Source organism: Ursus americanus, chromosome 14 (assembly GCF_024610735.1).
Source record: "Ursus americanus isolate L20-20 chromosome 14, mUrsAme1.1.p, whole genome shotgun sequence".
Lineage (NCBI taxonomy): Eukaryota > Metazoa > Chordata > Mammalia > Carnivora > Ursidae > Ursus > Ursus americanus.
In genome coordinates, this window is record NC_142140.1 from 69767182 (window position 1) to 69783608 (window position 16427).

General features: G+C 44.1%; 1 protein-coding gene and 1 pseudogene across 7 annotated transcripts in view; one reads left to right on the plus strand and one right to left on the minus strand.

The window, feature by feature from the left end:
• SPECC1 (sperm antigen with calponin homology and coiled-coil domains 1) overlaps positions 1-16427 on the minus strand; it is a 257749-nt gene that overhangs the window by 23382 nt on the left and 217940 nt on the right. The window lies entirely within an intron of this gene.
• LOC123779790 (U6 spliceosomal RNA) lies at positions 8015-8115 on the plus strand (annotated as a pseudogene).

Sequence of the window (16427 nt, forward strand, 5' to 3'; positions counted from 1 at the left end):
AAGAAAGGGAGGGAGGGAGGGAAGATGAGAGGAAGGCAAGAAGGAAGGCAGAAAAGAAAGACGGACCGATCGTCTTAAGGGACTGAATTGTGGCTGTTGAAAAGAGAGCAAACTTTTGGGATGTGATGTCCCTAGAAGATTTACTGAGGGGGGGAAAAGCAGAGCAATGAACAAAAGAAACTTCTTGCTGATTATTTCCCCAAGGGAAATGGTAATTACTTGTTGGAAAGGAAGTCTCAGAGATGTGTATATATATATATATATATATATATAGTATATGGTATCAGATATACATTCATACATTTATCATACGGTATATATATATGGTAACATTCCAAGCACCTCCAAGACTGGTTAAGTTTCTACGAACGCTCAGAAGAAAATTTTGTAAGATACAGAATTTTGTCTTCGGTGCAGCAAAAGTCACTTGAGAAAAGTGGATACACTGAAAAGTATTTACACGAGAAGCTAAACTAACTTCAGTGACTCTCCAAGAATATTCCCTTGAGTGGCTGAGACTGTAGACAAAGTTCCACACGGGTGAATGTGGAGGTGGCACTCGTCAATAACAGAGGGGGACAAAAGCAAAGCAAAACCCAGCAATCTACAGCACTTGCTTCTAGAAGGTTCATGTCATTTGCCTTTTCTGGCCTGGAAACACCAGGGCTTGCTGAAAACAGCGAGGGCTGGAGAGGGAAGCTGTGGAGCACGCATGCTGGAATGGGTCCCGTGCTCAATTCCACGGAGGCCACAGTTGGACTCCGTAGCTGTCTGACTTCATTCCCACCACTTCATCCTTTCTGAGGATCTCTAGCTTCCTCCATTAGATTTCTGTGAATGGGTTGACTCTGTGTGCACTAACCTCAAAAGTCTAAAAAAAGTTAAAAAGAAAAAACCCCAAAGCTTCTGGGAAGAAGTCAGGAGACCGATGAGAAAGTGTAGTCTATTGGGAGTCTGGGAAGACGGCAGAAGAGAAGAATCCTCAGTGCGCCTCCTCCAGGGACACACCAAGGCTGCAATGACACCCAGAGCACCTCCCTCTGAAAATGACCCGAAAACCAACAGAACAGGTCTTCCACAGCTAAAGATGGAAGGAAAAGCCACATGGAGAAGGGTAGGAGGGTTAGAAATATGGTCGGGAACCAAACCCCCAGTGCAGTGACCTACAAGTGGGAGGGATGGCACAGGCATGGAGATCCTCTCCGAGGAGTGAGGGGATCAAGGACCACATCAGGTAGCCAGCCCCCCACCGCCCTGCTAAGATGCACCCCGATAACGTCTGGCTTTAAAAATCAGTGGGACTTAAATCTGGGAGAGCCCAAGGGCTACAGGATACTGAGACTCAATGAAGAACTCAAAGAGAAAATTAAAAAAATACCTGGAAACAAATGAAAATGGAAACAAAATGGTTCAAAATTTTCGGGATGTGGCAAAAGCAGTTCTAATAGGGAAGTTTATAGCAATACGGGTCTACTTCAAGAACCAAAAAAAAATTTAAATGAACAATCTAACGTTGTGTTGAATTAGAAACTAGAAAAAGGAGAACAAAGCCCAAAGTTGGTAGCAGGAAAGAAATAATAAAAATTAGAGAAGAAATAAATAAAATAGAGACATAGAAAAATAGAAAAGATCAATGAACTAAGAGCTAGTTCTTTGAAAAGATAAACAAAACTGATAAACCTTCAGCTGGATGCATGGAGGAAAACAGAAAGGAATAACATCAAAAATGAAAGAGAAATGACAACCGACCACACAAAAATACAAAGAATTACAAAAAAACACTATGAAAAATTATATGCCAACAAGCTGGACAGCACAGAAGAAACGGATAAATTCCTAGAAACATACAATCTTCCAAAACTCGGCCAGAAAGAAATAGAAAATCTGAACAGACTGATTGAGTAATGAAACTGAATCAGTAAAAACAAACAAACAAACAAAATCTACCAACAAACAGAAGTCCAGGACAGGATAGCTTCACAGGTAAGTTCTATGAAACATTTACTTTTATAATTTATTTTTAAAGATTTATTTATTTATTTGAGAGAGAGAGAGCCCGCGTGCCCACAAATTGGGGGAGGGGCAGTGGGAGAGGGAGAGAGAGAATCTCAAGCAGACTTTATGCCGAGCACGGAGCTGATGTGGGGCTCAATCTCAGCACCATGCGATCCCTACTGGAGCCGAAACCAAGAGCCGGATGCTCACCTGACTTCACCACCCAGTCGCCCCTCTACGAAACACTTAAGTGAGAGTTAACACCTATCCTTCCTAAACTATTCCAAAAATCTGAAGGGGAAGGAATGCTTCCAAATTCATTGCATGAGGCCAGTATAACCATGCTACCAAAACCAGACAAAGACACTACAAAAAAGAAGACTGTAAGCCAATATTCCTGATAAATACTGATGTAAAAATCCTCAACAAAATATGAGCAAATGCAGAAAAAAGACAAATATCATATTATTTCACATGTATGTGGAATCTAAAAAGCAAAACAGGGGCGCCTGGGAGGCTGAGTCGCTTAAGCATCGGACTCTTGGTTTTGGCTCAGGTCGTGATCTCAGGGTCATGAGATCGAGCCCTGTGTCCGGCTCCACACTCAGCATGGAGACTGAGAGTCTCTCTCTCCCTCTCCCTCTCCCTTATTCTCTCTCTCTCTAAAATAAATTAAATCTTAAAAAAATAAAATAAAAAGCAAAACAAACAACAAAAAAATAGGAAGACACTCCTAAATACAGAGAATGAACTAACTAGTAGTTGCCAGAGGGGAGAGTGTGGGTGGACAAAATAGGTGAAGGGAATTAGGAGGTACAAACTTCCAATTATAAAATAAGTAAGTGCCAGAAAGTACAGCATAGGGAATCCAGTCAATAATATTTTAATAATGTGTGATGACAGACGGGAACGACACCTATTGTGGTGAGCACTGCGTAAGGTACGGAATTGCTGAAACACTGTGCTACACCTCAAACTAATTGTATGTCAACTATACTTCAAAAATAAAAGTTAAGAAGATATATTGCTCAACCATATTCAGCAATACCGTAAAAGGACCATTCACCAAAATCAAGTGGGATTTATTAGTAGAAGTTTCAATATCTGCAAATCAAACAACATGATGCACCACCTTAACAAAATGAGGGTAGAAATCAGATGATCATCCTGGGGCGCCTGGGTAGCACAGCGGTTAAGCGTCTGCCTTGGGCTCAGGGCGTGATCCCGGCGTTATGGGATCGAGCCCCACATTGGGCTCCTCCGCTATGAGCCTGCTTCTTCCTCTCCCACTCCCCCTGCTTGTGTTCCCTCTCTCGCTGGCTGTCTCTATCTCGGTCAAATAAATAAATAAAATCTTAAAAAAAAAAAAAAGAAATCAGATGATCATCTCAATAAACGCAGAAAAGTATTTGACAAAATGCAACATTCATCACAAAGAAACTCTCAACAAAGTGGGCTTAGAGGGAACGCATCTCAACATAACAAAGGCCGTACATGACAGACGCACAGCTAACATTATACTAAATGGTGAGAAGCTGAAAGCTTTTCCTCTAAGATCAGGAACAGGGCAAGGATGTCCCCTCTCCCCATTTTTATTCAACAGAGTAATGGAAGTCCTAGCCACAGCAATCAGACAAGAGAAAGAAATAAAAGGCACCCAGATTGGAAAGGAAGAAGTAAAACTCACTGTTTGCAGATGACATGATACCATATACAGAAAACCTGACACCACCAAAAAAACTATTAGAACTGATAAATGAATTCTGTAAAGTCACAGGATACACAATTAATATACAGACATCTGCTGCATTTCTATACACTAATAATGAACTAGCAGAAAGAGAAATTAAGAAAACAGTCCCATTGATACTTGCACCGACAAGAATAAAATAACTAGGAATACATTTAACCAAGGAACTGAAAAGCCTACACCCTAAAAACTATGACATCGATGAAAGCAACTGACGAGAACACAAATAAACGGAAATGAAAACCACGCTCACAGAACGGAAGAACTGATATTATTAAAATGTTCCTACTCCCCAAAACAGCCTACAGATTCAATGCCGTCCCTGTCGAAACACCCACAGTGTTTCTCACAGAACTAGAATAAATAATCATAAAATTTGTACGGAACCACAAGAGACCCTGAACAGCCAAAGTCATCTTGAGAAGGAGGAACAAAGCTGGAGGCATCACAGTCCCAGGTTTCAAGATACACTACAGACCTGCAGTCATCAAAACAGTATGGGACAGCCACAAAAACAGACATACAGATCAATGGAACAGAATAAAGAGCCCAGAAACAAACCCACGCTTATATGGTCAATTAGTTTACAACAAAGGAGGTGAGAATATACAATGAGGAAAAGACATTCTCTTCAATAAATGGTGCTGGGAAAACTGGACAGCTACATGCAAAAGAATGAAACTGGACCATTTGCTTACACTATACACAACAATAAACTCAAAATGGATTAAAGACCTAAACAGAAGACTTGAAGCCATAAAGGCAGTAAATTCTTCAACATCAGTCTTGGCAATATTTTTTTTTGGATCGGTCTCCTTTGGCAAGGCAACAAAAGCAAAAATAAACTACTGGGACTACATCAAGCTAAAAAGTTTTTGCACAGTGAAGGAAATCGTCAAGAAAAGGAAAGGGCACCCTGCTGAGTGGGAGAAGGTATTTGCAAATGATATACATGGTAAGGGGTTAACATCCAAAGTACATAAAGAACTCATATAACTCAATAACAACAAAACAAAACAAAAACAAGCAATCTGATTAAAAAATGGGCAGGGGGGTGTCTTGGGGGCTCAGTCAGTGAAGCGTCTGCCTTTAGCTTAGGTCATGCTCCCAGGGTCCTGGGATCAAGCCCCATGTCAGGCTCCCTGCTCAATGGGGAGCCTGCTTTTCCCTCTCCCTCTGCCCCTCCCCCCCATTTGTGCCTTCTCTCTCGCTTGCTCCCTCTCTCAAATAAATACATAATTTAAAATTTTTTAAAAATGGTCAGAGGACATGAATAGGCATTTTTTCTTAAAAAGACGTGGAAACATACAAATGGATGGCAGACACAGGAAAAGATGCTCAACGTCACTCATCAGGGAAACGCATATCAAAACCACAATGAGATACCACCTCACACCAGTCAGAAGGGTTAGTATCCAAGAGACAAGAGATAATAAACATTGGCGAGGATGTGGAGGAAAGGGAACGCTCATGCGCTGTTGGTGGGGGCGTACACTGCTGCAGCCACTGTAAAAAACAGCAGGGAGGTCCCTCAAAAAATTAAGAATAGAAACACATGATCCAGTAATTCCACTTCTGGGTATTTGCCCAAAGAAAATAAAAGCACCAATCTGAAAATATGTATGCACTCCCATGCTCACTGCAGCATTATTTACAATAACCAAGACATGGAGGCAGCGTACGTGTCCAGTGATAGCTGAATGGGTAAAGACGATGGATAGATGCATGCATGTGCACGTGCGCACACACACACACGAGTATTACTCAGCCATAACAAAGAAAGAAATCTTGCTGTTTGTGACATTAAGAACCTAGAGGGTATTACGCTAAGTGAAATAAGTCAAACAGGGAAAGACACGTACCATATGATTTCACTTACATGTGGAACATAAAAAACAAAATGGATGAACAAACGAAACCAGAAACAGACTCATAAATATAGAGAATAAACTGGTGGCTGTCACTGGGGAAGGGGTGGGGAGATGGGCAAATATGTAAAGAGGATTAAAAGGTACAAACTCTGGGGCGCCTGGCTGGCTCAGTCGGTGAAGCATCTGCCTTCGGCTCAGGTCATGATCTCAGGGTCCTAGGATCGAGTCCTGCATCGGGCTCCGAGCTCAGTGGGGAGTCTGCTTCTCCCTTTCCCTCTGTTCCCCCCCACCACTCGTACTTGCTTGCTCACTTTCTCTCAAATTAATAAAATCCACTAAAAAAAGCTACAAACTTGCAGTTATAAAATAAATACACCACAGGGATGAAAAGTACAGCATGAAGAATGCAGTCAATAATATTGACGGTAACATACCTACATGGTGAGCATTTAGTAATACGTATAAATAATATAAATGTTGAATCACTATGTCGTACGTCCGAAACTAATATAATAACTGTATGCCGACTACAATTCAGTTAAATATTAAAAAAGAAAAAAAAGAAAATGTAGTCTTTTCACTGCTGCAGGAACTAGATGTCTTGGATACACCGTGACCTAAATATCCTCATTCCTGGGACTTCTCTGAGACTCTTTTTTGATACGTCTTTATTGTCACAGCTGTAGACTCAGACCAGGTATTTTTTGGGGGGTAACAATGTATAGATCATAGAGGACAAAAGAAGTTCATCTCTCACTAAGGTTCAGCACGTGCAGAAGTGCCCTGGGACGACCAAGCTTATTTTGAACATTTGGTGAAAAACAATACAGAGCATATGTACATGTCAGTGGGTTCATGTGAAATCTCAATGAATGGAGCCTGCACTTCCTTCCCTGAACACGGGGTTGGGGTTCATTCTGTGCATTGGGTAGAGGTCTACACCCATCCGATTCTAGTTTCTCTGTTCCCATCTCAGGCTATCTGGTAAACCTCCAGTAGTCTGGCTCCCCCCCCCCCCACCCATGGACAGCAGCGCCCAAGGTTGCGGACACAGGGTGACTCACACACAGACCACCTGGACCCCTTCTCTGCACAGCTCTTTCCTTTCTGATGCCCCACGCCCTAGAATGCTGCTGTCTCAGCTGCCACTGATGCTGCCTCCCTCAGCTCTGTGGGACTGCCGTGCTCGGCTCCCACCCCAGCTCTCTACACCATGACACGGAAACTGTTCCCAAGCAGAGGGCTGCTGGCCATGGGAGTCTCCTCATGAGTTTCCCTTCTCTCAGACATTAGTTGTCTAGAGATAAGGTCCAGATGGCTAAATTTAAATGCCAAAGTTAGACATTATTAGAATCAAGATAAATAGTTTTATACTCTTGAGGGAAAGAAAGCCACATAAGGCATAAAATACAAAAAGTATAAAAGGATGAAGAAAATGGATTACGTAAAATTAAATTTCTGTATAACAAAATTAAAAATAATATATATACATATATAGCAAACTACTAGGATCTGGAATATATTCTTATAATGAATAAGAGGAACAAGTCAGGGAAAAACTGGCAGAGGAATGAATTAGTAACGCACTGACAAGGAAATAGAGTCAGAAACATTTGAAAAGGTGTTCAGTCTCTCCAGAAATTAAAAATAGTGAACTATTTTCACTCATCAAGTTGGCAAAAGTTAAAAAGATTTTTAATTCACAGAGTTAATGAAGATGTGGGAAATGAGTATTCCTGTTTTTGGTTTTTTTTTTTTTTTTTAGAGAGGGAGAGAGAATCTTAAGCAGGTTCCATGCCCACTGTGGAGCCTGATGATTTCAGCGTGGAGCTGAAATCAAGAATCAGATGCTTAGGGGCGCCTGGGTGGCTCAGTTGTTACGCGTCTGCCTTCAGCTCAGGTCATGACCCCAGCGTTCTGGGACCGAGCCCCGCACTGGACTGCCTGCTCGGTGGGAAGCCTGCTTCTTCCTCTCGCACTTCCCCTGCTTGTGCTCCCTCTCTCGCTGCCTCTCTCTGTCAAATAAATAAATAAAATCTTAAAAAAAAAAAAAAAAGAATCAGATGCTTAACCGACTGAGCCACCCAGGCACCCTCCAAAACGGGTATTCTTATATTGGCTGATGGGAATATAAATTGGCACAGGCTTTTCGGAGGGCAACCGGAAACGTATTTTTAAAAAATAAAAATATGATTTGACCAAGTAATTTCACATTTGACCAAGCTCTCTCTGGGAGTATCTCTATTCTAGAGAAAATGCATCTGCCCAAAGACATACCCACAAAAATGCTACAGCATTGTTACTCAGAACAGGGAACTGGAAATATCCGAGTTGTCTATCAAATACGCTAAGCAAACTTGTTTTGGTTTTGGAAAATGTTTATGAAAGACAATCTATAGTTCTCACTTTGGCACACATACACTAAAATTGGAACGACAGAGATTAGCACGGTCCTCGCGCAAGGACAACACGCAAATTCGTGAAACGTTCCATATTGAAAAACAAACAAACAAAAGACCGTCTAAACTCCGTTTTCTAATCTGTAGGCATTCCTGGGAAGCTCATGGGAAGATTGTGGTGTTCTGGGTTTTTATGGGTCTGCTGTATGCCATTTGTTCTAGATCCGTGATGTTTCTCAGTAGTTATTAGGTAAAGGTCAATCTAGAGGACTGGTCCTATACTTGTCTCCATTATCACTGACTTTGAGGTAGTCTGGAAGGGACAGAGAATAACAAATGGATAGAGTCAAAACCCAAGAAAGATATCAACAGGCCAGAAACAAGAAACCAAATTAAGTGAGATGACATTTTAACTTCATTCCCCATCTTTATCGTGTTTTCCAATTTTTCGATAATGACCATGTATTACTTTTATAATTAGGAAAAATAATACATGTTATTAAAAATATTAATGACGTCACTTACAGACAAGATAAGTCAATGTCAATTCCAAGGTAATGAATAAGAGCCCTCATAATTGTATGTTTTGGGCTGAACAGATCCTGAAAAAATAGGGTTTTTTGTTTTTGTTTTTGTTTTCCAAAAATGTTGAGGAAGAAGACTAAAGCCTTGGCTGTAGGTGAGGGAGGGAAGATGCAATTAAGAACTTGCTAGAAAGGCAGGCTAGAGACCTTAAGTTTTTTTCCGCTTATGCGACAGATTTAAGGCGGCTACAGATTCTCTGAAATCTTCCAGCTGAGACATGGAGTCTAATTCTCCTCTTCTTGAATCTGGGCTGGCCTTAACGACTTGCTGGAATGTGGAGGAAGTGACATTTGGGATGTGCAGGGTGGGTCATAAGAATCCTTGAACTTCTACTGAGTGCTCTTGGAATGCTCTCTCTGGGGGTTCTGAGGCTCCTGAGGTATGTGGAAACTCAGGTCAGCCAAGTACAGAGGCCTTCCAGAGAGAGACTGACCAACCCCCAACTGTTCCAGCCTCTAGGCACTGGAGGCCCCAGACGTGGACGAACAGAGAGGGGTAGGGCCTAAACTGCAGACATGCGAACAAAATGAACACTGGTGCGCTGGAATCCGCTAAGTTCTGAGGCAGTTACATAGCTCTAGAGAACTCAGAGCATCTGACTTTATTTACTTTTTTTGTAACTGTTGCAAAGGGGAGAATGGAAACCAACCCTTTGCTCCTCAAGCAAATCCCCTTGGGGTTCCTTGGAACTCTTCTCCTCTTCGGAACTTCTTCATCTTTTTTTTTTTTTTTTTAAGATTTTATTTATTCATTCGACAGAGATAGAGACAGCCAGCGAGAGAGGGAACACAAGCAGGGGGAGTGGGAGAGGAAGAAGCAGGCTCATAGTGGAGGAGCCTGATGTGGGGCTCGATCCCATAACGCCGGGATCACGCCCTGAGCCGAAGGCAGACGCTTAACCGCTGTGCCACCCAGGAGCCCCTGGAACTTCTTCATCTTATTGCTTTAATCATTTACTTCTCTACTTAAGGTTTTAGATGGCTAACCATCTCCCAAATCAAGTCTGAAAACTTCTGCTTGCCTGGAAGATTTTAAAAATGGGGCCCTACTCAATCTGGTCAACTCAATGTCTTTAATACTCTTAAACATGGGCCTTGGGAACCAGGTCAGGTCTGTTTCCACCGTTTGTGTGATCCATTCTGGAATACCTAGGATGGGTGAAAATGGGCTACAAAGCAGGGACTTATCTACTACAGAATCACAGTGTACTTCCACTCAGGTCGGGCAAACGCACCTTCGTTATGACTTTCTGGAAACTTTCCTGGAGGTTCTGACTTGTTTATTCTTCTGCGTGAATTTTTAATTATTTCACTTTCAAGACTCAAGAAATCCTGAGGGATTTTAGTTGGAATAGAATTGTATTTAGAGGAATAATTTACTTTTTAAATGATTTCTTCCCATTCTTTATCTCCCCTGTTGAAGGAATCGAGGGTTTGAGACCTGGACAAGAGGAGATCAAAGAAGCAAGTCTAGGAAGGGCTGTGGTTTGGTTTACGTGGTGAGGGCCAAATGAGTAAGTTGCAAGGGACAACGCCCACAGGAATACGCTCTGCGGAGGAGAGATTTCTAATGACAAAAGGGCTGCTGTGTCCTCAGAGATGTGTAGGCGATCCAGTGCAACCTCTCTCTGGAGACAGAATTGAAAGGATGTTGACATCGAGAGTGGCTGGAGCCACATCTTTCTTGCTTCCTCCTTTTTCCCTTAAGCCAACACTTGAGAGTCCCCACCCGTGACGTTTCCGTCTTGAAGTTCTCTGGCCTTGGCATGGTGACACTTGGTCTAGTTTCATTGTGAGTGCCCTGCCGCCTGACACCTCCTGAGCCATCTAGCTGGGTCCACGCCCAGCCCGCCCAGCAGCTGACACGGTAAGAGGAAGATGAAATGCAGCGGTTCGGCATGGGAACATGGGTTCTTCTATAACTTCTGTGAGCAGATCTTCTCTCTACCCCTCAACCTGGTTCCCACGTGATTCTCTGCCATGTTGTAGCTCCAGGCCCAGACCATATTCCAGATCTCTGGAGAAACACTTTTCTGGAACTTTCTTCCCCTTCTTTCTCCTCTTGCCTTTCTGTTGAGTACCTCATTGTCAGTAATTTCACTTGTCTTTTTGGCTTACTTTTTCTTAAAAACGTTGGCAGTTATTTGCAGCTCTGCTCTGGTTTCATTCATCCCGGAACTGCCCACTTTTTAGGCTCAGTAATCTGTTAGCACCTCTAACGTCCATCCTTCTCCTGGCTGAGAGCTTATCTAAGTGCACCAGTCCCCAAGGAAATGTTAAAAAGACCTTCTTATGAACCATCTGCATTAATGGCTCAACTCTAGACAGGAAAAAGAGCCCAAACCATTGCTCTTAAGTCTATAATTATAGCCAGCAAATGTTCATGGAACCCTGCTCTGTGTAAGGCGCTGAGGGACAGACACACATAATGAAGTCTGGTCCCTGGTCCCAAATGGTTCACCACAGACAGTGCAGCAGGCAGGGCAAGGCAAGAGGTAATTCAGGGACGTGAAGGAGGCCTGATGTGGTCTGGGCTGCAGGAAACAAACAAGTCATACACAGAATTCCCAGGGAGTTCTGGGAATACTGGACACAAAAGTTTATTTTCTTTTCTTAAGCTGGTTATCAGACTGAATGAGCCTTGGCAAACCAAAATATACATGACTCTAAAGAACAAATCCAAATTTTGGCCAGCCTGGATCTTCCTCTGTCACTAAAGCAGCTATGTGACCATGACTTTAGGCAAATGACTCGACTTTTCTGGCTTCTAGATTCCTTGTCTTTCAAATGAACCGGTCAGATTGTATCAGTGGTTTTGAAATGATCAGCTATGGGGACCTGCTCTTCCAACTAACGTTTTCTGCAGACGGTTCAGCTAAAGTAGCGTTGGAAAACTACAAGATTAAATAATCTCCTACCAGCTTCCTTTGCATCTTTCCACGTCTGTCCTCTCCTGCACCATCCAATACAATGGCCGCTAGCCACATGTGGCTAAGTGAGTTAGAACTGAATGAAGCTTAGAATTTAGTTTCTCAGTCACATTAGCCACCTTTCAACTGCTCAAGACCCACAAGTGGCTCATGGCTACTGTGCTGGACAGTGAAGATCTAGAACGTTCTCACCATCGCAGGAAGTTCTATTGGACAGCACTGTGCTGCACTTACACAAACATGCATGGATATTTCCCCTCTTTGTATGCAAATGGTCCCATGTTCTGCACACTTGTGCACCCAGATTTTTCCCCACTTAGCTCTATAGCGTTAGGTCCTTTCGCTATACATGGAGAAACGACGATAGTGGAGAGACCAAGAGATTGGCTTGTGAAGCCAGAAGCCCCGTCAGTTGCTAGTTGATGATTGTGAGCAATTCCTTAACTTCTTGTGTCTTCGTTTCTGTATCCTTTTCTTAAAAAGATTTTATTTATTTGTTTGACAGAGAGAGTGAGAAAGCGAGCATGAGTGGGTGGGGGAAGGGCAGAGGGAGAGGAAGAAGCAGGCTCCCTGCTCCCCGAAGTGGGGCTTGATCGCAGGACCCTGGGATCATGACCCAAGCCAAAGGCAGACGCTTAACCGACTGAGCCACCCAGATGCTTCTCTGTGAGATGCTTCTCACAATGCGTGGGTGACCCCCCTCTACATTCAGAAGACCGTCCCCAAAGTTTCGCAGAGCAACATGATTTTGTCCACACCCTCATGCTCTAGCACTCCAAATAGAGTATTTTTAGTAAGGAAAAGCTTTTTTTTTTTTTTTTTTTTAAGGGGAAACAGCACTTCCGTGTTTTTGGATGCGCTTCCTAAGAGCATAAGACGTAATAACGAAGCAATTTGTTCTAAGGAATCTTGTTCCATGACCAAGCTTAATTTATACGAGACAATCTTCAAATCTATCTTCACCTCTCGCTTCCAGAAAGACCAAATTCAGTCTCTAAAATCATCAGCTTCTGTGGCTAGACTATTTCTTTTTCCCAGATGAACATTTCATGAATAAGAGAATGGAAAAAAATACTCAGTGCACATTCACTTGGGACTGTTATTATCTAAATAGACTTACAGGCTGTCCTGGGGGATCGAGAGGGAACAGCAGCAAACATCAAGGCCTCATCTCTCTGAACGATGGCATGATAATGGCTTTTGGTTTTGGATGGTGCCGGCGACAATACCAGCTGCTGGCATATTTGATCCAGGGAGGCCCTCCGGCAGGACAAAGGATCGACAGGGAGGAGAAAGGACAAAGGCACTTTACATCGACCTCAGTCCACAGCAGGAGGAAACATTCTTACAACATTTTATTTTGAAAATCACGCTTTTACTTCCTGAAGCTGGCAGGACATCTAACGTTTCTATACATATAAAAAAATGTGCACGGTGGCAAGGTTTGAATGCAGATGCTTCCTTCAAATGAGCCCGTAAAACCAGAAGGCGCGGCTAACTCAAGTCAAGAGCCCTGCACGGGAAGCCTAATGCTGTGTCTAAAAGCCTACCTCATTTTCTCCTGCGTTTTGTACGCATTGAGCAGCCTGGGGGCGTCCTGGGTGGCCGGTTAAGCGTCTGCCTTTGGCTCAGGTCCTGATCCCAGGGTCCTCGGATTAAGCGTCTGCCTTTGGCTCAGGTCCTGATCCCAGGGTCCTCGGATCGGAGCCCCAACGGGGGCTCCCTGCTCAGCGGGGAGTCTGCTTCTCCCTCTGCCTCTGCCCCTTCCCCCACTCGTGTGCCCACACTCTCTCTCAAGGGAATAAATAAAATCTTAAAAAAAAAAAAAGGAATTCAGCAGGTTGGAACAGGCAGGACGTGGATCCTCAGGCTGAAGGGCTGCTGAGCTGAGCCCTGGGGTTGGGATTCTGGGCTATCATGGCACCTCATAGCCAGGCCTCTGGGCAGCCTCACTCCCAAACCCACACCCAGCCTCCACTCCAACCCCCTCCCAATCTATCACCCTCCGCCTCTAGTTCTTCAACACAGACCTTTCTGACTTACAGAGCTCTAGAGGCCAAATTCTTGGTGACCAAAGCTTTTTCCTTTTCCTCAGTGACAAGGAGGACTGACTCTCCCAGTTTCTAGTAGGTGATGGTGATCTGGGGGATGGGGTGTGGACTACATTCCATAGCTCTGAGAAAAGGGAGGAGAAACCAAACAGCTAAATATTCATGTTAGAAGAGCCTGCCTTGGGGCGCCTGGGTGGCGCAGTCGTTAAGCATCTGCCTTCGGCTCAGGGTGTGACCCCAGCATTCTGGGATCGAGCCCCACATCAGGCTCTTCTGCTAGGAGCCTGCTTCTTCCTCTCCCACTCCCCCTGCTTGTGTTCCCTCTCTCGCTGGCTGTCTCTCTCTCTGTCAAATAAATAAATAAAATCTAAAAAAAAAAAAAAAAGAAGAAGAAGAAGAGCCTGCCTTCCCACACAGGCGACAGATTCGGGTCTAATTCGCTCAGCTAAACAGCTGTTAAAGGTTTTGAAGACACAGTGGCAAGGGTCCCCCCAAGCCGTGGCTGCAGTGTCCCTGCTGCGAGTTTACCCCCCGAGGAAGATGGATGGATGCAAAAGCAGAATGGGAGACACACGGATGAACCTGGAGGACATGACGGAAGGAGACATAAACCAGACGCAGAAGAACGAAGCTGGATGATTCCATTTCCGTGAGGTACCTGTAGGAGCCAAATGCACGGAGACCGGAGGTAGAACAGAGCTCACCAGGGTTTGGGGGGCTGGGAGTCAGTGCTTAATCGTACAGGGATTCCGCTGGGGGAAGATGAAGGGAGTTCTATGGATGGACCGTGGTCACAGCCACGCGACCATGTGGATGTGAACGCGCTAAGGCGGCCACGGAGCTGCACACTGAAAAATGGTTAAAAAGGCGAATTTCACATTCCGTTTTACCACAGTAAAAAGAAGACGAGATCAAGGATGACAGGCACAACAACAGAGCAGAAGGCACAGATCCTGCCCATCTTCCCACAAACACCCATAAAAGCGGCGAAGTGGATTTCATTGGACAACGATGCAAACTCCCTGTGTAATTAAGAGTACTTTCAAGACTATCCTGTTCTACTTAGCAAATTGCCAGGTAACTTCCCCAATCTGAGTGAGAAGTTTCCAGCCATTCCTTTAAACCACTGTTTAGTAGTTCTGCTTGGCTGCGCTGTGGTCACTTTCGTCCCCGGGGACCCCAGGACCTTGGGGGCTCCGCCCTCGTCCTACAGACGCAGCTCAGGCCCAGCTGGTGCTTGCGTGACAGGAAATCCGGCACCGTCAGGCGGGCTGCATGTGACCCTTCTGCCCTCACCTCGGCTTTCTTATCTTATCACCAGAACCCTCCCAGGTTGCTGCCGTGCCCGTCTTCTTCCCGGTTTTCTCGGGTCCCTCTAACCCTGGACGCCTCGCAGGGCTGGTGACCTGACTGCTTGGCCCCTCGCTCTGACTCCAGTTCTGATGTCGCACCCCAGCGGGGCTCACTGACCCGTTCCTCATGAATTCAATGGGCTTTTCTGGCCCTGCATCGTAAAACTTGGATTTTGACGGGGAAAAGGTCTATTTATTCTACTCAAGTTTGATTAGCACTGATTTTAGCTTTAGTTTTCACGTCATATCAGAATATGCTACTCAGACTCTGAGGCCTTTTCCACCTTTTCAATCCACAGGCCTTATGATGCTCATGGTTAGGTGACCGCAAATCAGGGGGAAAAAAACTAATAAGGAAAGTACACCGAAAATGTAACAAGATAACAAGAGTAAGAGTAAATACAAATGAAAAAGCCACAAGAAAATGTGAATGGGCTAAATGTCTCTATGAGAGGAATTTTCAGATTATATATAAAGCTAAACTGTAAGAAATATACTTAAAGCATGCACTGAATAAAAAGGATCAAGAATAAAGGAATTATAAAAATACGTCATGCAAATAAAAGCTAAGTGAAATGGATGGGGGCGCCTGGGTGGTGCAGTCGTTAAGTGTCTGCCTTCGGCTCAGGGCGTGATTCCAGCGTTCTGGGATTGAGCCCCACATCAGGCTCCTCCACTGGAAGCCTGCTTCTTCCTCTCCCACTCCCCCTGCTTGTGTTCCCTCTCTCGAAGGCTGTCTCTCTCTCTTCAAATAAATAAAAATAAAATCTTTAAAAAAAAAAAAAAGCTAAGCAAAATGGGAACAGTGTATTAGCATCCTAAAAAGAAAACTTTTAGGTCAGAAGGTGTAACTGAAATAAAAGGTACACATATTAAGAAGATACAAGAGCTATGAACCCTTAAGTCTGGTATCAAAATATCTAACGTAAAGGGGCGCCTGGGTGGCTCAGTTGTTATGTGTCTGCCTTCGGCTCAGAGCGTGATCCCAGGGTCCTGGAATCGAGCCCCGCATCAGGCTCCCTGCTCTGCTGGGAACCTGCTTTTCCCTCTCCCACTGCCCCTGCCTGTGTTCCCTTTCTCGCTGGCTGTCTCTCTCTGTCAAATAAACAAACAAACAAACAAATAAATAAATCTTAAAAAAAAAAATCTAACGTAAAAACTTAGAAACCAAAGATTTTGACAGAAACCAGAATTAGAGTCAGAGACTTCAACACACCTCACTCAGAATTTCACACATCAACCAGCCACACAGTGAAAGACACCCTCCAGTACCCACAGAGGGCAGCTCGGGGCCATTCGTAAGTTTTGCTTGAGAATAAGGCGGGGGGGGGGGGGGTTCCTCCTTTACATGCATGCACTAAAAGGTCCTTGCAGAGGACTCTGATCAAAGGAAAAGAGCATTTAGTCCCAAGGAAAATTTAAGCCTCCACTTCTGGGGAACATGAGAATTACAACTTCTAAATGGTTTCCTAGCTTCGAGCCAACAAAATTTCAC